General features: G+C 34.9%; 1 protein-coding gene across 48 annotated transcripts in view; it reads left to right on the top strand.

The window, feature by feature from the left end:
* Positions 1-27,368, top strand: part of LOC145259193 (band 4.1-like protein 2) — a 585,710-nt gene that overhangs the window by 246,541 nt on the left and 311,801 nt on the right. For 2 of the 48 annotated variants that reach the window (XM_080117005.1, XM_080116985.1), the window contains exon 1: positions 893-1,352. The exons of 42 other annotated variants lie outside the window; for them this stretch is intronic. The gene's annotated coding sequence lies outside the window, so the exon portion shown is untranslated. Of the gene's footprint in view, positions 1-892; positions 1,353-4,360; positions 4,499-27,368 lie in introns of those variants that run through there. 4 more of the 48 variants (XM_080117016.1, XM_080116989.1, XM_080116991.1 and 1 more) reach the window with 2 other exon arrangements.

Genomic DNA, 27,368 nt, shown 5'->3' with positions numbered 1-27,368 from the left:
TTCAAGGGAGTTATAAAAACGCTGAACCTCCCCACCATATTAAGCGGGCATCCCGTTTTACTTACGTTACTCCCAACCTTGAGGAGAGGCCATAGTAAAAGAAATGTGATGTTAAATTTAAGATAACAATTCATCTTTAATTACTTGCCTCCCTCCCCACGAGGGCAAAGTTAGATATAAAGTCATTGTTTTTTTTTTGTATATAGGGAAAATCCAACTCTCCAGAAAGGAGCACTAGTACTACCAATACTTGTGCAAAATACGGATCGTGCTAAAATAATAACGTTATTATTTAGACATCCATTCTTAACATGGGGAAGGTGATTTTTTTTAACAAACAACACAACCACTATTCTGTACTGTCACCTAACAATTTAATAAACAAAATATACCGTAAAAATTAAATTTAACTTCAAAAATCACATCTAAAAAAAATAGCACAATCTGTATTCTGCAAAAGTACAAAAAAAAAACCTCTGTCTAGAAGGATTTCAGGGCTTCTTTTCTTCGCTGACCAACTTTGTCCTCCTCCTCCTCACCTTACGTTCTCTACAAAAAACAACGAAACAAATAAGCAAACAAAAAAAAAAAAAACATACACGCACGAGTCGCACGACCTAGAAGTTTTCTTTTATAAGAGATCTTATCGATTGTTTTTTTTAATATCATACTGACGCAGACGCATATATTTAATAAATAAAACAATTAAGATTGGACAACTCAACGCATCGTGATTTTTTTTTCTTTTTTAGTTAGGTCCTTTTTCTCCCTCTTTCTCATTTTCACGCTTTTTTGTATTTCTTATATTATATATATATATATATATATATATATATATATATATATTTAGCTTCCCCTGCCGTCTATATATCTTTACTCTATCTTTCTTTTTGTCCGTCATTCTCTCTCACCCCCTCCCCGCGTATACCAACTGCTCGTTTTTCGTGAGATAATTAGAGAGAACGAGAATTGGCGGACTTTACGTGACGTTGGATTTGTAAAAAAAAAAAAAAATAATTGAGTCCCCCTTTACAAAAAAAACAACAAAAAAAAAAATCTATAAACTTTTTCCTTCTTTCAGTTTCCTAAGTTTATAATAATCATAAAAAAAAGAAACGTGTTTGGGATTTTCGGCAAGGATTTAAAAATAATGAAAGCGGGTTTTTCTGAACAGGGAGATTAAAACACGCACTTATCTCCCTCTTTTTCCCAATTTTTTCGGATTTATATTTTTCTACCTGGACTTTTTGTTTTCTTGATTGCTTTTATTTTTTTTTTTTTTAACTTATATTTATTTACCAATGGAATTACTACTACGATTATAAAGCGGAGATATATTTTTTTACGTACAGGTAAATTTTGTATCTATTTTTATTTATTTATTTTTTTTTTTTGATTTCAAACTTTTAAAATGGACTTTTTGAAAAACTAAACTCTTTGTTTAAAGATTTGTCATTTTTCCGTTTTTTTTACTTAAAAAAACTTGAATTAATTTTTTTTTTTTTTTTGCCGATGGTCATCATTTTTTAAAATTTATTTAATTATTATTAATTGTAAGGTGCTTATGCAATATTACCGCGCTATTTTTAAAAATAGTTTCAGGTTAAATTCAAGTTTCACGCTATCTTTTTTATTATTCAATTGGGGTTTGTATTACTGTACACATAGATTCGAAAAAGTTGTCAAAAAACAAATATATAACAAATAAATGTTATCAAAGGCAAGATAAGTTACTTTTCTACCAAACTGGATATAATTCACGTGTTTTTATTCAATTTAACATGTTTATTCAGCTTGAAAAACATGCAGTGTTTACCGATGTATTGGAAAATTCAAAATGGCGGCCGACTCTCTCTTAAACACGGTACGTTCGGGAAAAGGTGTTACAAATAATAAACTAGACAAAATACTGTTAGAAATTCGCTCAATATATATTACCGTGACATAGGTTGACATATATTCGGTGTTTTTTAAATAGTATTTTGTCTAGCTTATTATTTATAACACCTTTTCCCGAACTTACCGTGTTTAAGAGAGAGTCGGCCGCCATTTTGAATTTTCCAATACATCGGTAAACACTGCATGTTTTTCGAGCTGAATAAATGTTACATTGAATAAAAACACAAAAAATATATCCAGTTTGGTAGAAAAGTAACTTATCTTGCCTTTGATAACATTTATTTGTTATTACATAAAATTGTTTATTAAATTCGGAGCTACGATCTGTGCTATTTGGTTCTTATTTAGAATTCGACTTAATTAAAAAAAAAAAAAACAAACAAACAAAAAAAAAAAACACTCGTCACCGAACGAGGACGTCATATTCGAAAAATCATGTAAATTGATCAAGTTTATCAAGATTTTATATCTAGAAATTCATTTTTGTACGATTTTTTTTTTTTTTTTTTTGATTTTAAGAGTAAATTTCATGCATAAGGTTAATTTTGGTCTCGATAGTTGCAATTGAGTTGTCTCCCTTTATTGATAAAACAATGGCAGATCAAAAAATAGCGCATCCTCGCTTCGACGCAACGTTTGATTTTATTAGTTAAAAAAAAAAAAAAAAAAAAGCGGTACTTCACGGCGAGCGTGGACCCTGGGTAAGTGGTGTTTTTGTTTAATGATTGCTCCCTGAAAGCGCATGCTCAAAAGGTTTTCTTTGGTTTATTTAATCACGAAAACTTTTTTGAAGGTAATATTTGAGGCAAAAAAAAAAAGTGGGTGCAAAAACATTATTTGAATATGTATGAAAAAATAATTTAACAAAAAAATCAATATTTAATTGAGAAAATAATATAAAAAAATTAAAATGAACTATAATAAAAACAAGAACGAAATAAAAGTATGAATCAAATTTACCCAAAAAAATAATTAAAAAAAAATACACGCGCGATTTATTTATTTATTTATTTATATATATATATATATATATATATATATATATATATATAAAGGGTAAACCGTGACTATAGTTTGGTCTTTTGACTAGGAGCAAAGTGTAGTATCTATTTCTTCTAACTACACCTTTTTCTGTCTTATACCAGCGAAGAAATTCTTTTGACACTAGTGCAATTTAACATCCATAAATAGTTTTTATTTTAGATACCGCGCAACGTAAGAATTAACAAAGCCCCTCCTTCCCATTGTTAAGAATGGCTTTCTAAATTTTCTTCTGACTATTAAAACTGAAGTGCCTTTTATTTTACTTTGTCAAACATTTTATTTCTTTGAATCCACAAGCTTTATTTCCCCCCCTTTTTTTTATTTTGTTCAATTCAATTTTTGATAAAAAAGAAAATCAAAATAAACTGTTTGAAACCGATCAAACAGAATTAAAACTAATTGTACATTTGGGCTACTATCACCGTTTTTATTATATTCACAACATTTCTGTCGATATTATCTCCGACCTTTTTTTATGTGTAACTTTTTGAACATGAGGAATCCGGACGGAATATCGAATTGAATCCTACCCAACTTTCGATTCAACTTGCCCCCGTCAATAAATCTGACCCTTATCGCAGTAGCCTAAGTTTTGAAAATATATATTGTAATTAAGCTACACGGAATTTTCTGCGTTTCGTCCTCGTTAAAATTCTCTAGACTAGGATGAAACGCGGAAAATTCTGCGTAGCCTAATTGCAATATATATATTTTCAAAACTTACTACCTAACTATACTTGTGTATCGAGCACGCGCACTGTCGAAGTAAATGTTGATAATAGGACAGGTACATATCATTTTATGTACCTATTTACAATGCCTCCCCACGGGACAGAGTTAGACACCAGGGTCGTTTTTTAACGTGGAGAAAAGGTACAAAAATAAAAATTGTCTCAATCGCGAAGGATGTCTCCTCCACTGAAAGAGAACGAGAAATGGAAGTGTAGCAATGTAGCATCTGAAGAACAGATTTGGTCAAAAGGCCAAGTAAAAAAAAACATTATTTTATGTAGATACATGTAATAATAAGCAGAGGTTCATCTTTGATATCGTTTAAATGGCTGTAAACGAAATCGTCAGGCCTGACACTGCCGTTGTTTCAAAATAAATAAACGGGCGCATTAAAATCAGTTAGCACACACACACACAAAACTTACGACATAGAGTAATTAAGCTTGCCTTTGGTAACTTTTAATCTTTCTTTTTTTTTTTTTTTTTTTTTTTTTTTTTTTTTTTTAAACTAGAGCCAACAAAACAAAAAAAAAAAGGGGATGAAAAAAAGAAAGTATATAACAAATAAATGTTACCAAAGGCAAACTCGGTTACTTTTCTATAAAAAAAATAACATTTGTCGTATATTTGAATTTTTGTCCCCCCCTCTCCCGTTTTATTTTCGTTTGTTGGCTTCTTTGCTAAATACTCCACCCCCACCACCATCACCAAAAAAAGGCCTAAATTTTCGCTTTCTCTTCATTTTGACATCTCTGGCGATCGCCATTTCAATTATTTCGGAACCTCGTTTTATTTCGACGAAATGCAATAAGGAAATCGGAAGGTAACCTCTTTTTCTGTCCGACCTCGCATAGTTCGAATTTTTGTGTCGCGCAGGAGTTAAACTCCCCCACCTCCTATTAACTCGTAAGTAAAAAAAAAAAAAAAAAATGCTAACACTAGTGTCATTAATTTTTTAAGAAAAGATACAAAAATGGAAATTCGTTACTATTATCAATATATTCATTTAAAGGAAATAACAGTTAAAAAATTAATTAATAAAAACTTTTAAATTGCTTTAATGTTTTACGTAGTCATTTGTGACCTATTTGCGTTTTAAAAATAGGTGTTTCAAGCTTTTAAAGTTATTTTTTTTTTCTTTTACTATTCTGTACTTTCACCTAACAATTTAATAAACAACGAAAGATAGCGTAAAAATTGAATTTAACTTTAAAATACTATCTAAAAATAACACTGTCCGTATTCTGCATAAGTACAAGTTACCGTAAATATCGATTCGGAGTAAAATGGCCATTTCGCTCAGAATCAATATTTGCGGTAACATAACTATATTTTAACGGAAATAGGTCGCAATTGAGAAGTAACTAAAAATAAAATGTTTTGGACTAATTTCTTAAACTGTATTTCTTTTTAAAAATAATTTATGTCCCCTGTGTGTGATGATTATCTAAAACATGTATTTGGCAAAAACTTTTAAATTTTGTAAATGTTTATTTAACATGTAAAATGTTTTACAACAGAACACAAACCAATAACATTTGTTTGTGATTTTGGGGGTTTCAGGGTCGCTGACAACGAATCTGATATTCAAACCTGTCGCAAGTTTATCGTTTGCATGGTATTAACCCCTTCGCCTGGGAACTATTTTGCGCCATTTCGCAGCTTTCGTTAACGGCGCTACACACCAAGGCTCGCGGTAGTGTTTTCTTATTGATGCGTTCGCGCACGCACGTGCGGAGGAATCTTTAGCGGACATTTGAAATAACAAGAAAGTTAAAAAAGAAAGTTCATTTTTGGTGCTACGTAATGTTCTTTTTTATTGATTTAGAAGTATTCACCGGCGGTTTACAAAAACATTTGTTTTTCGTTCAGATTTTTTAATTTTTTTTTTTTTTTTTTTTTTGAGGGGGAGTATTCACTTATAGAACTTGTATAGTTTAACAGGTGCTTCTGCAATTTAATTAACCGTTTTCCCATAAGGTATGCGCCGTCCCCGCCCCAAATGTAAACAGAATATTTGTGAAATATGAAACAGTTCTTCTGTTCGATAATGTCGGCACGTTGCTTACGGAAAAACGGTTAATCAAACTGCAGAAGCACCTGTTAAAACCCTATACAAGTTCTTTAATTGAACCTCCCTCAAAAAAAAAAAAAAAAAAAAAGAACGGAAAACATGTTTTTGTAAACCGTTCGTGAAAACTTACTGGCAGCATTATTTTTATTATTAAATTTTATGAAAAGTATTTCATCTAATTACTACTAAATGTCGTGAAAACTATTTGGCGCTTCTGAACTATCAGAACGAAATTTCGGAAATCGTAAAACTGAATTTCACAGAAAAAACAATGGTATCTACGTATTCGTCGTATTTTTAAAATGATCATATCCAAAAATTAAAAGAATCATTAAGTTAGAAAATTAAAGAATTCGAAGAAAACGCTTGTATTTGCTTATGTAATACACAGAAGAGCTAAAAAAGGGAGGTAATGTTCAGTTTCGATTTATTTTATGAAAACAAGATGGCCGCAATTTTTCACCTGCTTACACGATTAAAGTTTTTTTTCTTCTTTAATAATTCAGTAATATTCAGGTAATTTCGACTGTATAATTTGAAAGATAAAAAATCAGTAGAAACCATTCTTTTTTTTTTTTTATCTGAATTTCGTTCTGACAGTGTAGAAGCGCTAACTATTTATTTTATGAAAAATATTTCTAATAATTTAAAATGTCCGCCATGTATTCATGCATCTTGTGAAAAGTCATGTGATTTCACGTGTGCGCACATTTCAGTAAGAACCGCTAACGAGCTTCTCAGCTTAGCGTTAACGGAGGTGGTGAAATGGCGCAAAATAGTGCCAGGATCAAGGGGGCTAATACCATACAAATGGTAAATTTGCGATGGGTTTGAATATCAGGTTCGTTGTCAGCAACCCCGAAAACTCTTCAAAAACAAATTTCTTTTGGTCGGTGTTCTGTTGTAGTTAAAGTAAACAGTTACCCAAATTCTAATCGTTGAAATTTGATTTTAGAAAGAAATTGACCGCACCTATAGAACTTCGGCAAACGTGCATTATAGTAGACAACCCCCCTCCAAATATTCAGTCAATAACTGTTACCTAAATCATTAATTTTATATTTGTAAAGTGTTTGAAAACGTTTTTAGTTTAATATAAGATTTCGTTCAAATCGTTTTCCTTAGAATGATCATCCAAAACGATTCCGTACGCTTGTGAAGCTCTCTTCTGTTTGCCTGCTCCCCAGCTGATTGCAATATGGTCGTCTTCAAGTCCAATGTAAACAAGTTCTCGATGAGCAATTCCTTAAAGTAATCCAGTTTGCCGAATTCCCACTAACGATTACTATGATGTTGTCCCATTGACTATACACTGTACACTCATTAACCCTTATCCTCGAGTGACCTTTGGGCCTTGATAAACAGTGACGCCTTTGCCAATAAAAAAATCACCAGCAAATTCTGATTACTAACGTAAAATGATCACTCACTTTCCGACTGGATAGTGTTTAAACGACATGTAATCATTGTACCCATTTACAGTGCCTCCCCACGGGACAGAGTTAGACACCAGGGTCGTTTTTTAACGTGGAGAAAAGGTACAAAAATAAAAAGATTGTCTCAATCGTGAAGGCTGATCCTCCACCGAAAGAGAACAAGAAATGGAAGTGCAGCATCTGGAGAACAGATACTACACTTTAATCTTGGCCAAAAGGCCAAGCACTGTAGTTCAATCTAAATGTATATAATCATGTTCCTGTTTAGGGCAGGGTGAAGTTGCCATTTGGTAAGGTTAAGGATATGTTTTTGGAGGACAGGGTGCTGTTCATTGAATGAAGAGTTAAGGGATAGATTTTTGGAGAAAACTGTTGCAATCTAGACTTGGGGGTGGAGGTAATAAGACACTGCTAGTTTTCTCATCTACAAATTTACCTAAAAATGAAAAAAAACTTATTTACCTACTTGTCATGGAATGAAGATTGTATATTTGAAAAATCTCAAAAATTAATCGAGTGTTTTATTTTTATTTAAAAAAAACAAACAAATTCATCATATTTTACCGATAAGTGAAGGCCAAAGCCATTTTAATATTCTTCAAATTTTGTTTTTAACTCGTATAAAATGATTATTCTAAAACGATGGTTTCATTATTTGAACATTTTATGGGTTATGTCCTAAAGATGGGGTCTGTAAATCCGTTCTGGGTTTAAGGAAAGGTGGTCTGTAACCGGTGTCGAGAGAAAACCTAATCCCTTAGAATAAAATGCGGAGTTAACTTAGAAAAAACGGCAAGATAATAAGTTTAAAGCAAAAAGCAATTCAAAGAATTGAAGTCTAACATTGAATGTTTTAAGCTGAGAAAAAAAAAAAGAAGTATATTTTCTATGTTCATCAAGTTCACCGACAAAAGTTCCACTCTACCATGTCGTGCCGGCAAAAAAAAAAAACTCTTCCCAATTCAAGAAATGCTCGCTTTTTATATTTTATATTTCCAAACCCAACCACGTCTTAATTTGTATAAGAGACGTTTTTGTCTCGTGTCGGTTGGATTTTGATTTCAAGACTATTTTAGGCAAATGAAACCTGTGCTAACAGGTATAATAGGATTTTCCCTACACTCCTCCCCGATCTCATGATCACAAATAGAGCAGGGAGGTAGGATCCATCTTTGTCAGGTACTTCAAAGAGGAATGATGTGGGTCTCACTCTCATGCATACTCTAGTCTGCAGGTCGACTTTCAATAGACACCTCATTAGTTGGGAGATTATTAGCACTGGAATCACTGTTAAGCAGATCTGAATCCAAATAAATTAGCCACTCACTATCCTCAGAATCACTTTTGTCACTTGATAAGTGCGTCCATATTACTGGTCGAAAGTCTTTAACGTGCCAAGGCACCCCATCAACTTTCATAGACTGCGGGCTGATCACTTCAGTAGCGTGACCAGTATCATATTTTGTTGTGCACCTGCCACGCGGATTTTTTTAACTCAAAGGATGTCTCCTCTTTCATACTTCCCTCCAGTAACTTCTGGTTTAGGTAGCGAGTTAGCTTCAACACCTTTAATTTGAACACGTCAGCTGATGCAGTGAAAGGTTAAATGTCATCCTTTGGGGTGATGCTGTGCCACGAGACAGCCTCCAGTATCAAACAATTCTTTCTGGCTGCGATGGTCTTCGTTTCCAGGGCTCTGTTCTACAATCTGCTTTCCATTAGGTAAGTAGGAATATCTAAATCAAAGATAATATAATGTTCCAATTATTTGCAAATTCTCTAAACTCTTTACTAGTGAAAGCAGTGGCATTGTCGATCACTAGTTCCATTGATCTCGCTCAAGGAAAATATTCTCCAACTGTCAGATAAGTCGCATCTGTCTGACGCAGTTGCCGCCATATTGCAAATCTAGAAGGGCCACAGTCGATGTTAGTTAGAAAATTTGCACCATTGTGTGTGTGTGGGGGGTTATGTCCATTGCTAATCTGACCCTGTTCTCCACGCTGAGTTTTCCTTTTTTCCAGCGAACAGGTGCCGGATTTATTGATCGACAGGTTTTCACAATGGATTTAAGTTTCTTTGTATACCTACGCGTCAACCGATCTGGCAAAATCTAAAGTTTGATTCACGCCTGGATGTTCACTTTGATGATGGATGTCAACCACCTTGTCCTCATCCAGTCGTCTCACTGTTGCGCAACTTCCGAGCACCAGCTCTCTTCCCTCTTCGAGTAGATCCATCCACCTATATGGTACTCTGGTGAGACTATCGGTGTAGTTCTGACAGGACTTCACAAGTTTTATATCGATTGTCAATCTATATTCTTTTGCCGACCATTGCAGGGTTTCTAACAGTCGCCTAATGAGCATCTCCTCAGCTGCTCTCGTATTCATACAGGATTTTTCAGTCAAAGTGTCAGAAATCCATTGATGCACACAGACGAAATCGGTGATCAAGTGTAACACTGTCACTTCCCACTGAAGTGCCAAATTGACTCTTTTGAGTGCTGTGTAGAGTTCAGCTAGATTGATGTGCTGAACATCATTAGTTGGACGTAGCCAACATGCATCCTCAATGATCGTTCCATTCATTTTCAGTGCCACTCCTGTTGCTATGCAACTTGCATCCACCCAGACTAATTTCTTTGTCGTCCATACACCAGTCTACGCCGACAGGATCCGCTTCTCTTACTTAGCTTAGAGTTTTTGCCAATATGTCACAGAGATGCGTCTTTGATTCTGTCATCCCAGCCCTTTGTTAATGCAGTTGCTAGGCGCTTGATGAATGCAACTGCCACCTGGAGTCATCTACATATGTGGAAGTGACCAATGAGTTTCCCCACAGAGAGAAAATACATGCCGACGAGTCAATCCATCGGGGATTTCCAGAATTCAACTTCCTTGTTTCCATCAAAGAGTGCCATCTTTTTCCCAGACTTGCAAGCCAAAGACTCTGGCTTTGTGTCTCATTCACACCAGATCCTTGAAAACGAAACTGCAGTCTAAAAAATGCTGTTGCACACGTGATGCAGGAACTACACATTCATTAATGAAAATAGCAACACATGCTGATGCGGCGCTTTTGATTGCATGGTCTTAGAGACGATAGCGTCTATAACAGACTTCATGATAGGTGGCACCACACTCAACGCAAATCCCAACCGTGGAAGACAGAAGTGCTGGCCCTTGAAAAATAACTGTTTGAAACGGACATAGCAGTTTTTCAACGTGGATTTGTAGATATACATTCCGCAGATCCGTAAGTGACACATCACTGCTACTCAGTTTCTGTGCGCACACTTCTGCATTGGCAGTGAAAGCATCTACACTCGTTCAATTCCGGTAGTCAAGCACCGGATGTACCTTTCTGCTTCTGTTCCTGTACGACCGCCATTAAAGGAATTAGACGCTTGGGTGGGTCAAGTTCTTCCGAATATGGCACCAGCCTGTTGAAAAAATATGGGAAGCACCAATGCCAAAGGGAGGGGGGGTGGAGATCCCAGAGGGTCAGTTTTACTCTTAGGCGCCTTCGGCTACTATTTTACATCTATGAGGGGTGATTAGCGGATATGTACTGGGCAGAGTGGTGGGAGGTGCTGACCCTTGGATATACATTGAACGTGCCTTAGAGGTTAGGTGACATTAGTAAGTCGTTGATGCACACTACTTCATTCCGTAGAGTTCTGAGGGGTGCCGACGTCATCCGTGTTCTGCGGTGTTCCCTGTTTGCCTCATAGCTTCTTACATTGCACCTATTCATGTTATGTGATGTGGTAGGGTGCTAGCAATGCCTTGGTGAGCATTTCATTTGTTACCAGTTGTTTGTCGGCGTACATGCACGATAACGAGTCTGGGCGTGATAATGAGGTACGTTGCGGACGGGGGACCTCTGTGGGATGCAGGTGTCGTTGCTTCCTTTCTGAGCTTGTCCAGCAACTCTCCAGAGTTGGGGGTCACGAAATAACGATCATTTCATAGTCTGGCTTGTTGATAGAGATGGCAGCACATTTGTTTAGGCCTCCGGAGCGTGCTTCGCCTGATTCTGTGAAACAAACTGAGTTTCTTGATTGTGTCAATCCCCAACAGTAGATTGGAGCCCAACAGCTTTTTATCCATGACCAACGCATCAGTGTAGACAGCTGGAACTTGGCCAACCTCCATATTTATTCTGCCATATTCTTCAATGTCCTTCCATCCGCTGTTTTGGTCCTGGATATGACCTTAAACTATATCCAGTGGCGAGGTCCCAGCTTGCGAGCTTTGGGGAGTGTGGAGCCACCCTTTAATTACCATTGCTCCCAGGTCCACTCTGACCCGGAGTGGTAGTACCTGTTAGAGTCCCAACTATGGGTTAAATGGAAACCGACTTGAAAACAACAAATATATCTATTAAAAAATTTTTCTTCAAAATCTTTGGATTCGGCATTAAATAACCTGAAAAGGGTTGATATGCCGTGAAACAAAAACAATCAATCAATCAATCCATCCATTGTTAGGCTCCTACTGACGTCTGCTTCCAAAAACGACACGGTTTTACTCACTAAGGTCTGCGAACACCTAGAATCTATCAACTCCTTGCACTCTCGCCCATCTACATATACTTTCGTGGAAGGGAGCTTCTTAATGTTCAGTTTGTCGGGGAGGAGACTCCTGCTAACGCCTCCTCCTCTTCTGTGTTTCCCTGGCATTGTGATGCTATGTTCAAAGCCACTGCATCTGAAGCAGCGTATCTCACAACGGCCCTTGTGCATCTGACTGTCTGGCCTCTCTTGGCGATTCTGTAAGCAGTCCTTTGCCAAGTGCAGCAAAAAACATAAATAAATTTCGTTTTCAAGTTTCTGGTTCGGTCTTGAAGTTTGATGAACGTAGGCAATTTTTTTAGCGGTGATTGTGCCAGGGTATTCCGATAGTCACATTTCCTCCCTATGTATTCTCTAATGGTTTCCAGTGATCACCATTTTGGATTTTCACTGCTGATTATACAAACCAAAGCGAACATGTGCATTTAAGGGAAAAGTATTCATTCATAAGACATGAATACCGCTAAAATTCAATCTTTGAAAGGTTTAGTTCGTACACACCGACACTTTGACATTTGTTTATATAATTAGAATATATGGCATATCATGTTGACACACTGGATCTCATTAGCTCAACAAAGTTAAGTATAGTTAAACCTGGTCAGTATTGAATGGGTGGATACCAAGTGCTGTATGTAGGAGGACATTAACACCACCTTGCAAAAACTTAATGTCGTCATTTCTGCAGTTATTTTTAATTTATAGGTAAAGCTATCCTAAATTTATTTTAGTATAGATTTAAATAATCTGTTATATATATATATATAAATATATATATATATATATATATATAAAAATTAGTGTTGGGACGATTAATAGGAATCAGGACTTGGAAAAATCAACAAATTTGGGGGTGTTGGAATCGAAAAAATTGGTGCCGATTTCCCAATGCCAAAAAAGATTCTTTTGTCTTTTTTATTTGATTTTGTTTAAAGCAAAATCTTCCATTGCTGATAATAATAAAATAATATTTATTGATTTTAAAAACTAGTAAAGCTAAAATCGATAGATCATTCTCCACAAGTGTAATTTTACGTTTAAGAAAATATCTGCCTAATTAACATGTGCTTTTTACAGAAATCATAGTTAATTATTTACAGATTTATAAAGAATCGGAATCGGGAATTTAGTACGGAATCGGGGGGGGGGGAATATTGGAATCGTCCCATCACTAATATATATATATAGCAGCAGCCGTATAGCGCAAGGATTAGAAGCTCTGACTGTCATTGACGATCGGGTTTCAATCCTGGCTTGAGGTAGTTGCTTGTCTAGCCGCACTAATGAGCTGTGAAACAGCAAAACAGTACTGTATGTGGATGACACACATATATATATATATGTGTGTGTGTGTGTGCTTACTTCTCTTTGTATATACATGTCTTGAAAAAACTTTAAAAAGATTTTCGACGGTTCCTTCGGCCTTTTTCAGTGTATTGAGAGGCATGTGTGTGTAGGGTGGATGATGGTATATTGCTAGGTAATAAGTTGACATGGCACATATCCGGTTCAATGGTGCTTAATACTAAACTAATTAAAGCAGAGATGATTCGTGTATATATATATATATATATATATATATATATATATTTTGCATTGCTAATTCAGTTTCAATCTACGCGACCTCCTCAAAAGCTAACCAACTGATAAAATATCTTTTTAGTGTGTATGTGAGAGTTTAGGATTGGTGGGTGATTTTGTGTTGTACTTGTACACGTGCGGTGGTGCTAAGACGTTGCTAAGTGGCTTCTTGTTAAATATCTTTTTTTGGAGTTATTAAACTATTTGGTCTAGTTTTAATCACCTTGACTTCTTTGTGGGACTGTAAATTTCTAGTACCTGCAACTATCAAACACTAATGGGGGACACAGTACACGAAGGTCAAAAATCACAATGGACGCAAACACACCCAATTACAAATCTCGGCAAACCAACAAATGAATAACCATTCATTGACGAGACTGGTGACCTCGTTTATTTCGATATCAATAAAATTCTTGGCGCTTATTCAAAGAGAACGGATAGTTCGATTTTTTTTTTTTTTTTTAATGTAATTTGAAGCAAAAACAATATTACTTATTTGTCATGTTGAAAATAATAATTAATAGGATAGAACTCCTATTTTGATTTTAGTAAAAAAAAAAAAAAAAAAATTCAGGTGGACGTACACGAGTGAGCCCCCCCCCTCTAGCGAAATACGCACCAGCCCCGATGTTGTACACAGCACGTTCCAAGGAGCATTGATTAAACTGAAAAGGACAGAATTTTGACGTGTTTTTTTTTGTGTTTTTTTTTTTTTAACTTTGCGCTTTTCGGATTATTTTGTTATATGTTTGTTTTTATTTTATTTGGCTGGAGATTAGTTATAGGTAACTATTAACAGGAAAATAGGTACAAGTCCAGATTAGCACTTGTTGGATATTTTTATTGATCGATATGTGTTATTAAATTGTTAGCTGAAAGTACAGAATAGGTATACAATACACTTCCGTCTCCATGTTAAGAATGGCTTTCTAAGTATTAACGTTATTTCAACGCCGATCAATGTGTGCATGCATGAGTATCTTTTATTTTCTTGAATATAAAAAAACACTACTCGATGAGACCACGACTGTTTTTGTTTAAATAATTATATTTATTCAAAAATTATTTTATATTCAAAAATAACTATAATCTCCGGGCAAAAAAAAAATATCCAGCCCCCCCCCCAAAAAAAAAAACATAACAAAATAATCCGAAAGGCGCAAAGTTCAAGCAAAATAAAAAAAAAAAAAAGAAAAAGGGTACACATGCCAAAATTCTTTCTTTTCTTTTCAGATTAATAAACGTTCTCAGAAACGACATACAACATCGGAACCGATGTGTATTTCGCTATGGGAGTCTCACTTGTGTACGTCAGCCAGTTTTCGATATAGGTACACATGTTGAACGCCATTACGATCAATCATACCAGTTATTATAGGTGCCACAGGGCTTATGAAGAAGAACCTGAAGTTCTACCTAACTAATATCCCTGGTGAACCAAGTGCAAAAGAGATCCAGACAATTGCACTTAAGGGAACAAGGAGGATACTAAAAAGAGCTCTCGGTTGGTTTCAATAAAAAGCAGGGCAATGTTGGTTTAGCTGCCTCATACCCAGCGTTACAATCTTCAAAGGAAGAAAATTAAAATAAATAAAAAATGTAATCTACAATCTGCTTTGTGAGTTATGCTCCCTGTTTCTGCAGTCTTCACGGTCTACTCTAAAGCATCTACAAAAAATACCATCACCCCCCCCTCCAATTTCCGTAAAAATTACTTTTGACTATAAATAACTTTCTACTCGATGAATTTTTGACAGACAAAAAATTATAAAAATTATTTATTTTTACATAAAACACATTAGACCCAAACTGCTGAAATAAAACCAGAAAAAAAAATTCGTTTTTATCTTTTCATCGTTTTTATTAGACTAAAATGTACGATATTCGAGGTTACCATATTGCTTTTAAAATTTGGCCTTTCTAAGGTTTGACAGATGGAACCATATTTTTTTTGTAATGAGTGTAAAAAAGGCCAAATTTAGCCTTAAAAAGGCCAATCTGTCAAACCTTAGAAATAAATAAATAAATAAATAAAAAATAGTTTAACAAGGAATTCTATTTAAAGATTATACTTTAGATTCAGGTAGCGCAATGTCATCTAATTGGAGGGTGGGGGGGGGCGCGATTTCATTGATTGGCGTGACCTCATTTATGAGGGAATAGCTAGAGGCTACTCTGGGTTTTCTTTATACCTGGCCCTTAATGACATTAATCCCTGCAAAATTATGCCACATGTTGCCCCATAAGGGGCATCATGTGATGTAAAATCGATTTTACGTCGCATGTTGCCCCTTATGGGGAAGAGGGTATTTTGCTCTTTCTCACTGAAAGAACTGTGGCCCAGGGTTAGAAAGTGGGATGAGACGTTAGCACCCACAAGGAAGGACACTCTGACTTCCAAAAAGTGTCTGTGCAGCCCCGTTAATATTCCCCAATAAGGGCGTCTCAGGCAATTAACAATAAACTAACCTCTTCTCAAAGAGAAGGCAAAGCTTGCGAGGGTGGACCTCCTAGAACTGCACAGAACCAGCATTACACTGCAATCAACAGAAATGTTCTCATCTCTGTTGATTTTGGAAGCTCGAGGATAAAAATCTGTTTTTAAATGTATTCAATTCATTCTTTATATGACTTCCTCTTTAGGTTAGAACCAAAATCAGGTGTGATTTTGAGAAGTCATCCCACTAGGATAAGAGCACTCTGATCTACATAAAATGCTTGAGCAACCCCATCAACATCTCCCCAGTGCAGTTATCAATAAACTAATCCCTTCTCAGAAAGGTGAAGCCTGGAAAGGATTGACCTCAATTTACTGAAAAGAACCATACCTTAGTACTGTCGTACTGATTTTACCATTTATCCACCTCCCACGGCAGGAACATGTGACACAAGATCAAAAAATGAGATTTTGAAATCAGCGGAAGACCACTCTGGCTGAATAAAAATTTCCTTGGTAACTCTCAGCATCTCTTGGTAGGATCGCCTCAGATGATTAGCAATAAATTTGAGAACCCTTTCTCAAAGAGTGAGAAGGTAAAACCTGGGATTGTGAACCTCAACTGACCAAAATCGTACTTCAGACTGACAGTGAGCAAGCTATTCTCAAAAAAAAAAAAAAAAAAAAAAAAAAAAAAAAAAAAAAAGCAGATACTCTGCCGGTCTGATTTTAGTATAAATTCTAACTCCTCCCAGGGCTGGGACTATTTATTTTTCGGGTACTTCGTGTCCAGAATTTCCAACCCCCATGCAGGTATGTGCAAAATCAATAGCCGATGCTCAAAATGAATAAACATTTTGACACCTCCCTTTTTCTTTAAAAATTCATCAAAAATCAGGAAATTAACCTATTTTTATGAAATTTTCAGTATTTATCAATAATGATCACAGAATATAATGAACTAATTATTTTTATTTAAATCTTTAGTGAAAATGTATTAAAATGAATAAATTTATTTTTACTTTTTTATGAAAAAAAAGCATCGTAAATCGTAACAATAAAGAAAAGAAAAATTAATTTTTTAGGAACATTATGAAAAAAATCCCCTAAAATCCATATTAATGAATTCGATATAACTCTAAGAAAAATTAATTTCTCAAACTACCAATACTATCATTTAATTAAAAATTATTTAATATTTTCACACAGAAGAAATTATAGTTGCAAAAAATATTTTTATTTTTTTTTGTTAGATTACATGTTTCGCATAATTTTTATAAGATTCTAATACTTTTCTTGCTTGAATAAATGTGATACACTTGGCTAACACAATTTCTGCATAATCTTGAAAAATAATTTTTTTTTTTTTTAACTTTAAAAGAACAAAGAAAAATAATTAAATAAAAAAAAAATGGTAAAAATTATACAAATGTTTATGATAGGAATGTACAGATGCAGGGCTGGAGGAAAAAAACCCAAAACAAAACCCCACTTCCTATCTCCCTTTAACAACCTGACAGTCTTTTGACTTTCTGACATTTTGGGCTTCTGTAGAATCCAAACTGGGACGATTTTTTGTTTGTTGTGATTCTGCAAAGTAGGAATCTCTAGTTTTTGGGGGCTAATTAAACTATTTTGGACAAACAAGGTGTATTTTTTATTTATTTTTATTTTATTTTATTTTTTTCATTTAATTCAATATCTTAGGACCCAGAAAATTATATTTATCTTTCAAAGAATTTTTACAATGAATTTATTTTAACTTTAAAATTTAGTTGAATTTACCAGCTTCCTAATGTTGCAGTGAAAACATTTTTCATTATAACTTTTTTTTTTTTTTTTTTTTTTTTTTCACGTGTAAAAATATTTTTTTACTTTTTGGAAATTAACTTTCGGCTTTAATCTTTCAAATACAATTAAAAAGTTGTTGGAAACCTACAAAAAAAATTTATGATAAACTTGCTTTCAAAACTATGTTCCCCCTATTTTTCTCCTTTTTTTTTTTCTTTTCTGCAATTTTTGCCCAGACCTATAATGTAGTCGTGTCGGAAAGAAAATATTGTACACTAAAAATTACATTTTGATCAAGTAGTTTTATTTTTAAATAGCTAAATTATGAGCAATCTCTATGTACGGCATAATCACGTTGACACACCGGTTTTCACCAGATCATCGAAGTTAAGCAATGTTGAGCCTGGCGAGTACCAAATGGGTGATCATTTGGGAAGGCTTCGCGCTGTATGTACCTTCTGGGAAGGTTGGGTATGGGGCCAGCACCCTCACCCTGTAAAAAGAACTTCTCGCTACAAAAACATCCACAAAAGTTGTAGATGGCCTATGCCCCTCTAGGGGCTCAAGGGCTATGGGTATGAGCGATCTCTGGACGCCATCTTGAAAATATTTTGAAGTAAAAAAGATATAACCCCAAATTGAAGTTTTAGAAAGCCATTCTTAACAAAGGAATGATTGTAAAAACCTACAATCGCTTAAAACTGGTTTTCTTTATAAACAAATAAAACTACTTAATCAGTTTGCGTGATTTTTGTGCTACAATATTTTCTTTCCATCACAGATACGTACATCATGAAGATGTTTGTTTATTTTTGTTTTATTTTTTTACATATGGGGGGTTCTGGGCAAGTGCCAAGTTTTCAATTTTTATAATATGAAAGTGCCGTGATGTAGTGATTACTGGCACAGACAAGGTTAGTTCTGTTGGGGTTACTACACCACGTTCACAAGACTGATACCTTGTTGTATGAAACAATACATTAAATAAATAGCAGGGTAGGCTGGACTTTCAAGCCTTGGTTGTGCAACTACTCTAGAAGAAAAACTTCAAAATAACACTAGTTTTTCTTTCTTCTGCCATTGTTTTCAGTCACCCAGGACTTTCTCTTTGTCGCTGGACTTGGATAAGGATTGCACAACACTTGCTTCACCATAGACTACCAAGCAGGTACACTTACAGGAGCTATTCATCATTGTCTCTAGAGGGAGGGGACAGTTGTCTAGTGGTTACCAGCATGAACTGACGACCTGGATGCCCCCAAGTTTGTTCCACTAAAGTCACTTTCACTTAGGATGTTGGGAACCTTCTTGTGATCCCTTCTGTAAGTACCCAATGTCTTTCTGGAAAGAATTATGGCTAGAAAAATATCAGGGAAACCAATGCTAACAATAGAATCGTTGGATTCTGATGACGATCATTGTCGTTAGAGACTGAAAATAAGCCGCTCTCAATATTCTTAAATGTTCTAAAATTTCCGAAACCACTTAACCTCAAACTTAACCTCACAAATAGCAACAAGTGCTTTTTTTTTTTTCTCCAGACTTTCTACTCGTCACAATGCTGTTTCTATTATTAGATTGCTTATCTACGAAACTACTCATTAAAATGGGTTAATTCTTATTTCAGTCACGTAAATTAAAGTTAACTGTGATTTTCCCATTACTTGCAAACAAGCAATTTTTACTTATACCATGTTAGAAAAAAAACCCATTAAAAACTATTAATGGTGATTAAGTATTAGGTTGGTGCAAAAATAATGTTTTTAGACGTATATATATATATATATATCTGATAAAAAACGACTGTTTTTGCACCAACCTAATATTTTAAAGGAAACACAATTTGCATTAAAAACTGAATATTAATAGGGTGGAACGATAAATTTGTCACCCTAAAAATAAAAAATAATGCTATAGCTTTATTTTAAAACTTTTATTGAAAAAAGATCAATTCAAGTAACTTGATTATGTAGTTGAGCTGACATCTATTCAATGTAGCCGCCTTCAGCTTCAATTACTACCTTGATACGGGTCTGGAACTGGGAGTATACCTTTTCCACAAACGCTGGTGGGAGCTCAGCGGATAGTGATGATCAAGCTGGCTTTGATGTTTTGGGAGGTCATGTTGGTGATGTTCTCAACATATGATCAAATGAAGTAGTCCAGCAGGGTTAGGTTAGGCCAGTGAGAGAATGGTACAAAGTTGTAGCACTCCTTCTGAAGCCAAGCCTGGATCTCTTCAGACTTGTGGGCCAACGCCGTCCTACTTCCACACCCGGGGTCTGCCAGCGGCCACCTGATTGCAACTTGGGATCACCAGCACATCCAGATACACTTTGGTGTTGACTTTCAAGATGATGTAGCCCTCACTTGAAACCACACCAAAGATCATAACCGTGGCTGGAAACTTTATTGAACTGTGCCCTCAAGCGTTGAACTGTTCGGATTTGCATTTTGAGGGTGCTGGCAATGGTTCTGTTGTCATAACTTGGATCGGTGGAGAGCATGAGTTGTTCAGAGGCACATCTCCGATCTTGCCTGTTGAACATTGTGTCACTTTCAAACATGATAGAAGGCTCCTATGACTCTTAGAATTTGGACACAACTGGCCAACTAGTAGATGATTTGCAACAAAAAAAGGAAACCGGTTTGATCAAACGGTAATGGAATCATGTCGTCTTTTCTATAGTGATAGTTTTATCGTTCTACCTTGTATATAAAATATATATTTAGTAAGAGGTAAGAGTTAGAAGTTTAATCATTTGTTTACATTAAACAAGATGGCTTCTTTGCTCCGAACCGATATTTATGGTAACTTAAAAATGCTTAGAAGTTCTATTAAAGTTTTAATGTAAATGTGATGTAAAAAAAAGTAAAGGAAAATGAATTGTTTTTGACTAATTTTCCAATGCTATCGTATACGTGAAATTTTCCAATGCTATCGTATACGTGAAATTTTCCAGTGCTATCATATACGTGAAATTTTCCAGTGCTATCGTATACGCGAAATTTTCCAGTGCTATCGTATACGTGAAATTTTCCAGTGCTATCGTATACGTGAAATTTTCTAGTGCTATCGTATACGTGAAACACTGAAATGAAAACTAAACTGGGCAAATGAGGCCTCCAGAATCATGCAATATACTAAGTGTCCCGTTTTAAAAACGTCAGAAAATGGTGAATTCCAACAGCTATCACATTGTCATGTTGTTTAAGGCAGTTTCCCAAACTTCAGGACACCATGGAGCCCTTGAGCAGGGCAAAGGTTTTTTAGAGCACTAACAAGATAATTTCTAAAATAAATATAAGAAATATTAATTTCAAATTTTAACACTAAATAATGTTTTACAACCATTTTTAGTTTTTTATTAATCAAAAATTTTTTTTGTAAATTTATTTTTCATTTTCTTTTTCATGAACCATCCTGAAACTCTTTACCTGTAGTTATGTATCATATCTCTTTCCAGTAAAAAAGATAAAAACTTAAAAAAAAAAAAAAAAAAAAGAAAGGCTTCCGGAGCCCCTCAGCCTAACTGACGGAGTTGTAGAGCCCACTTTGGGAAACCCTTGTTTAAGGAATCCTGATAATTGTGATGTAATGATTATTTTGAGAACAGTGACAATAAAATGTGTTATTGTCTATAAATATAGTTATAAAGTTTAATAAAGTTAAAGAAATAAGATAGTTTTACAATACTTAGATTGCTTCGTAGTCATTCTGATGCTGATGTCAACATAATGCATAAATGGGTTGCGATCATCAGCGTCATCAGATTCTTTGCTGACAGTTGCAATTGACTGTAGGGTTGGGTTTTCTTCCATGTCTTGATGAAGAGGTTTTGTTCATCTAGAACACCATGGAGATAAGAGGCATGTATGTGTAGGCGGTGTAAAAAAAAAAAACAACAAAAAAAAAAAGCAGAGCCTCTACATTAGTCAGTTTGTCATTTTTTTTTTTTTTTTTTTTTTTTTTTTTTTTTTTCCAGTAGAGATGGTGATGGTAGAGACAAAAGTCATCCTCGTAAACATTAGATTTTGACCATGTTTTCAGATACATTCTCTTCAACCTGTACTCTATGCAATGGAGAGTTTGGGTTACACAGTGCTATATATAACTCGTTTTCCTTATATATGGCGCTTTGCACTATATGATTCTGGAGGCTTCATCTTTATAGTCAACAGAAAATAGGTGAAAAAATGTTAATAAATAACTTATCAAAGACAATAAAAATGCCTTTTCTACCTCCCTGCCTATTTGTTTTTTCTCTGTGCGTGTTGTAAAGTAATTTTAAAGCGTGTTTATTTACATTTTAATAATTCATCCAAATCTGATCATGTTAGTTACATTTTCAAGATGGCGGGACCAGACATCCACAAATTTTCTTAGCAGTTTTTTTTTTTTTGTTAGATCGCAAATATATATACACACACACACACACACACACACACACACACACACACACACACACACACACACACACACATATATATATATCCGACAAATGACTGTTCCAAATGCCTTAAAATTTACCATTTTTACCTAATTGAAAGGAGAAAATTACAAATAAACAGAAAAAATAGTGAGATGGTCGGCAGACGGCTGTCTTCCATATTTTTTTTTTCAGTCTAGTAAAGATACATGATGAATCTGTTTAAGTGTAATAAAAGAAGTTTTAAAATTCCTCCAAATTGGCTAACTAGGTAGAAAGGTAATTTTAATTGCCTTTGGTAACAGTTATTTACTTTTTTTTTTTCACCCCCCCCTTTTTTTCACCCATTTTTTTTTTTATGGACAAGTCTAGATAAATTACTATTAAAAACAAGAAAATACAAATAAACAAAACAAGCTGTCACTGCCTTTTGTGAGTGATCGACTTTACACTATTTTGATTATTGATTGTTACAACAATAACTTATTGTTTACCATTTCTATACAGCATGTAGTAGTTATTGCTCGTAAAAAAAAAATGGTTAGATTAGGGTTAGATAAATTGTTTTGGGGCAAAGGCTGAAACCCATTTGACTAAATATTTTATGTGAAGGGAACAAGAATAAACTTATTTAATTTATAAGCACTTGAGTTTAAATTTAGTTAAAGAACAAAACATCAATTTAAATTTATATCGAATTTCATGGAGAAAGCTATTTAAAGAAATTTATTTAATATATGAATTAAAGTGATATTCCCCTAAAGTCTTGACCTCTAATAGCTTTTCATAAACAAGCTAAATTCTAAATATTGTTCAGTCAATCTGCTTTTGGTCTCCCGGCAAAAAGATGGTGGATCTGTAAATTCACTCTTGTCCGTTCGTCTGTTTGCAATTTTTTCAATAACTACGCCTTGGAACTTTTTGAAATTTTGCACAAACATTAAACATGATATGAGTAAAAAAGTAACAGAATGGCTTTTCTGGTTAAAATTGACATTTTTGTGCTTATTAAAAAAGTTGATGCCTTGGATTTTTATAAAACTTTCTGAAAAGTTGTAACTAACCGATTTTTATATAATTTTGTTTGTCTATACTTTGCGATAACTCTTGGGTGTGCCTCAGGGGCTCTTTTAGGGCTAATAAAAACACTCCATTTTTGGGACTATTTTATCACATTTGTTCAAAATTTTCTGTGTATGTCTATTTAGCAGTTTTGCATGATGCTGAACTCCAATTCAAATATGTTAAGGCCTTGGCGACTTTTGGGAATAAATGGGAGGGTAGGCAAATGCTGAACTTGATCATTATTTTTATGCCTCGTTCACTGTGCACTCCCGGGGACCATGCAGGTTTCATTTTTTTTGCAGTCGATTTTATTTTTTTTTTATTATATTTAGTCTGTCCACCCATTTCTACTTGAGTACTAACAGGACTACTTAATGTTGCTCGTGGCCAAAGTGTAATATTATTAAAACTTTTGTTTCTTTCTCGCTCCCTGTTTTTCTTACCGTCTCTCCAACTCCTTTCTTCTCTGCACAGCCCATTCCTCTCTAATTAGACGTACTCACACATACGACTCTCTTCTATATACAGGGTGGTCAAAAAGTCAGGTAACATTTTAAAGAAAAACGATATTAGCAATACACGTATATTTAAGTACCATACATTGAAATATAAAATGAAACAAACATGAAATATGTTTATTTTGTTAATTGTCGTCCATTTCTCTCTATCAATCGCTGGAAGCGATTAACCACTGATTGTGTAACACGTGTAATCATGTCAGCTGATATCCGCGCAATCTCCTCTTCAATAAATAACTTTAAAGACGCTATTGTATCAGGCTTCTTGCCATAAACGCTATCCTTTACATAGCCCCGAAGCCAGAAATCAGGAGGGGTAAGATCCAGAGATCTGGCTGGCCATTCAACTGGGCCACGGCGACCAATCCATCGTTGTGGAAAAATTTCATCCAAGAAATAATATTAAACGAATAGAGATTATAATGGATCATATTGTTTTTTCTACCTTTAACATGTTACCTGACTTTTTGACCACCCTGTAGATTCCTTATAAAAATTATTGCCATTTTCTTTTCAAATTGGTACTTAATAACAATGACAATGAAAAAAAAAAAACACCCCTGCTCCTAATGAAATCAAGCCCATTTAATCCTCAATGAATGAATATATTTTTCTAAATTTTAGATATGCATTTAGAGCAATGTTGGTGAAAACAGTACCAACTTTATGGTGGTCCTTTTTGTATTATGTTTTATTTTTTAGCTGGACATACAAACACACATGCAGATATTTGTCCTTTAACAATCAAATAGAAGATTACTCTTTTTAGTCGCTGCTACTCTTGCCATAAAGAAATACAGAAAAAAATCTAATTAGCACCATTATTTTGTATTATACTGTGTGTCCGCTAACTTTAGATGTATCACTATACTGATATAACAATAATAAATACAACTATAGTTTAAGTATTTTCCCCCAATCTATATCTCTATAATAAAATATCATTTTTTCCTGTGGGTCCTCAGACATTATAGGAAAATAATCTGCCACTTATCAAGGTCCGGAGGCCACTCGAGGATAAGGGTTAATGAGTGTACGGTAGTCAGTGGGGAAAATATTGTAGTAATTAAATTTCCTCCTGTATCAGAAAACACGCTATGTGATATACGTATATCTATACGTGATGTTGCCAAGCTAATCAAAAACCTTGATTCCAGTAAAGCAACTGGCCCTGACGGTATTCTAATTATAGTACTCAAAAAACTTCAACCTGAACTAGCGCCCATACTTACAAAACTGTTTAAACGTTGTCTTAAGGAGAATAGTTTCCCATCTCCCTGGAAAATTTCATCAGTATGCCCTGTATTTAAGAATTCAGGTGATCGTTCATCCCCCTCTCAGTACAGGCCAATAAGTCTCCTGTGCGCCATGAGTAAGTTGCTAGAATCTGTGTTAAATACAAAAATAATCAACCATCTCATCAAAAATAACCTTCTTAGTGACACTCAATATGGTTTCCGTTCTGCTAGATCTACAGCAGATGTGCTTACAGTTATATCGCATAGGATTAGCAAATCTCTCGATGGTGGCAATCTTTCTAGGGCAATTGCTCTTGACATATCTAAAGCCTTTGATAGGGTATGGCATAAAGGTTTACTTCATAAGATCGCTAGCTATGGTATAGCTGGAAAAGTCTTCTCAATTATTAAATCATTTCTTTCTGATAGGTTCATAAGAGTAGTAGTTGAGGGGCAAAAATCAGAAGCTCACATTATTAATGCCGGTGTCCCTCAGGGGTCCATCCTGGGCCCAACTCTTTTCCTGATCTACATTAATGATCTTCCAAATCACATCCTTACATCATTTGTAGACATTTATGCTGACGACACTACCATTTATGGTAGCACATCTAAGACAGTAAACGAAAAGTTCTCTCCAATTCTCTCTCCTCTGATCTTGAGCACGTAGTACAATGGGGAAAGAAGTGGCTGGTTACTTTTAATGCATCTAAAACCAAGCTTCTCTCTTTACATCATCAACATTCTGATCCACATCTGGCATCAATTTAAATGAATGGCTCTTGTCTTCAGGAGGCCTCAAGTTTTGACAAGCTTCTGGGCTTGACCATTACTCCTGATCTTAAATGGAACACGTACATCAAATCTGTTGCCAAGGCCGCTGGAAAAATGGTGGGATCTTTCTATCGATCCAGTAAATATCTCCCTGCTGATGCTATTCTCTATCTATATAAGAGCCAGGTAGGTCCAAGGATGGAATACTGTTGCCACATCTGGGCAGGAGCTGCTAGAAAGGACTTGTCCTGCCTTGATAGAGTTCAAAATAGACTTCGTAGCCTCGTAGGAGATGTCCTTTTCTCCTCCTTGCAACCTCTATCTCACAGAAGAGATGTTGCGAGTTTATCTCTGATGTATCGTTATTTTCATGGAAAGTGTTCAACTGAGCTTCAATCTATGGTCCCCCCTCGCCAAACTTTCACAAGAAACACTCGTCTAGCTGTAAACACTATCAATAATTCCCCCCACTCTTTATCTGTGCCTAAACCTAAACGTAGATTCCATGAACAAAGCTTCTTTCTTAGAACTGCACGCCTGTGGAATTGTCTTCCGTTTTCCTGCTTTCCGGCTGACTACAATATGGTTGTCTTCAAGTCTAACGTAAATAAGTTCTTGATGAGCCGTTCCATATAAGTTATCAAATTTACCAAATTTTCATTACTAATGATTACTATATTGTCCAATTTCTACTGTACACTCTTTAACCCTTATCCTTGAGTGGCCTCTTGGCCTTGATAATGTGGTGATGCCTATGTAAAAAAAAAAAAAAAAATTGTTAGCAGTGAAAATTTGGTAAATTGGATTACTTAAGAGGACGGCTCATCAAGAATTTCTTTACATTGGACTTGAAAAAACTATTCTGCAAAAGTATTCCTTCCAATTTATATAATAATGTTTAGACAATTTTCATGTTTGGACATATGTTATCACCGATTTTTTTTTTTTTTTTTTTTTTTAATTACTCTTGATATAAACAGCTAAAAATAAATATTACTTCAAGGTAAAAATCTAGCCAACAATATGTGTTAGATGTGTAACGTTGTCTGCAGACCAACACGCGCATGCAGTTTCAGTTGTAAAGGAGACCAAGATAAATAATAGGAAATAACTTCAACTCGCTTGTTCTTTGTATCAAACAATATTTATTTCCTCATTGGTACAGTCGTGACGTCACCCATGTGATCTAGAATGTTCTCCATGTCTCTCGTGAGATCTTGAATGGTATCTCATCTCTTGTGATCTTTTTTATAGTCCTTGTTTTCCTCACCAGTGGCATCACTTCGCATGCACTTACATACATGCATCCGCGCTATGTTACAGATCAATAAATTCTGATAAAGAAAACAGCATCTCTTCATCCTTTTTGTCAGAAGCATTGCTCATGGAATGTGAGGACTAACGGACAATAAAAGTGAAGCAAGAATTATTTGGCTTGTGAAAGAAAACCACTTTTATCAGATCACCAAAAATTGAATACAAAAAGTATTTGAAATTGTTTGTGCCAGACGTCCATAGAATGGGAATATGCCGCACTCCTACAAAGTTTTAAAAATAGACCCGTCTAACGAGATATATTTTAAAACTACATTAACCTAAAATATGTCTGTTTTAGTTTGAATAAATGTGGTAAAACATTATCGAGATGCCTCTGTTCACGCTGGATCACCATAAAATGGAAATATTTTTAAATACGACAGAAATATATACAACAGATGATTTACTATCTATTATATAAATGGCAGTTGTGTGTCTGCCTTCATCTGT

The sequence above is a fragment of the Euprymna scolopes genome, chromosome 34 (genome assembly GCF_053919585.1).
Source record: "Euprymna scolopes isolate OS-2025 chromosome 34, ASM5391958v1, whole genome shotgun sequence".
NCBI lineage: Eukaryota > Metazoa > Mollusca > Cephalopoda > Sepiida > Sepiolidae > Euprymna > Euprymna scolopes.
Note: the sequence above shows the minus strand (reverse complement) of the source record. Positions and strands in the feature narration are given on the sequence as shown.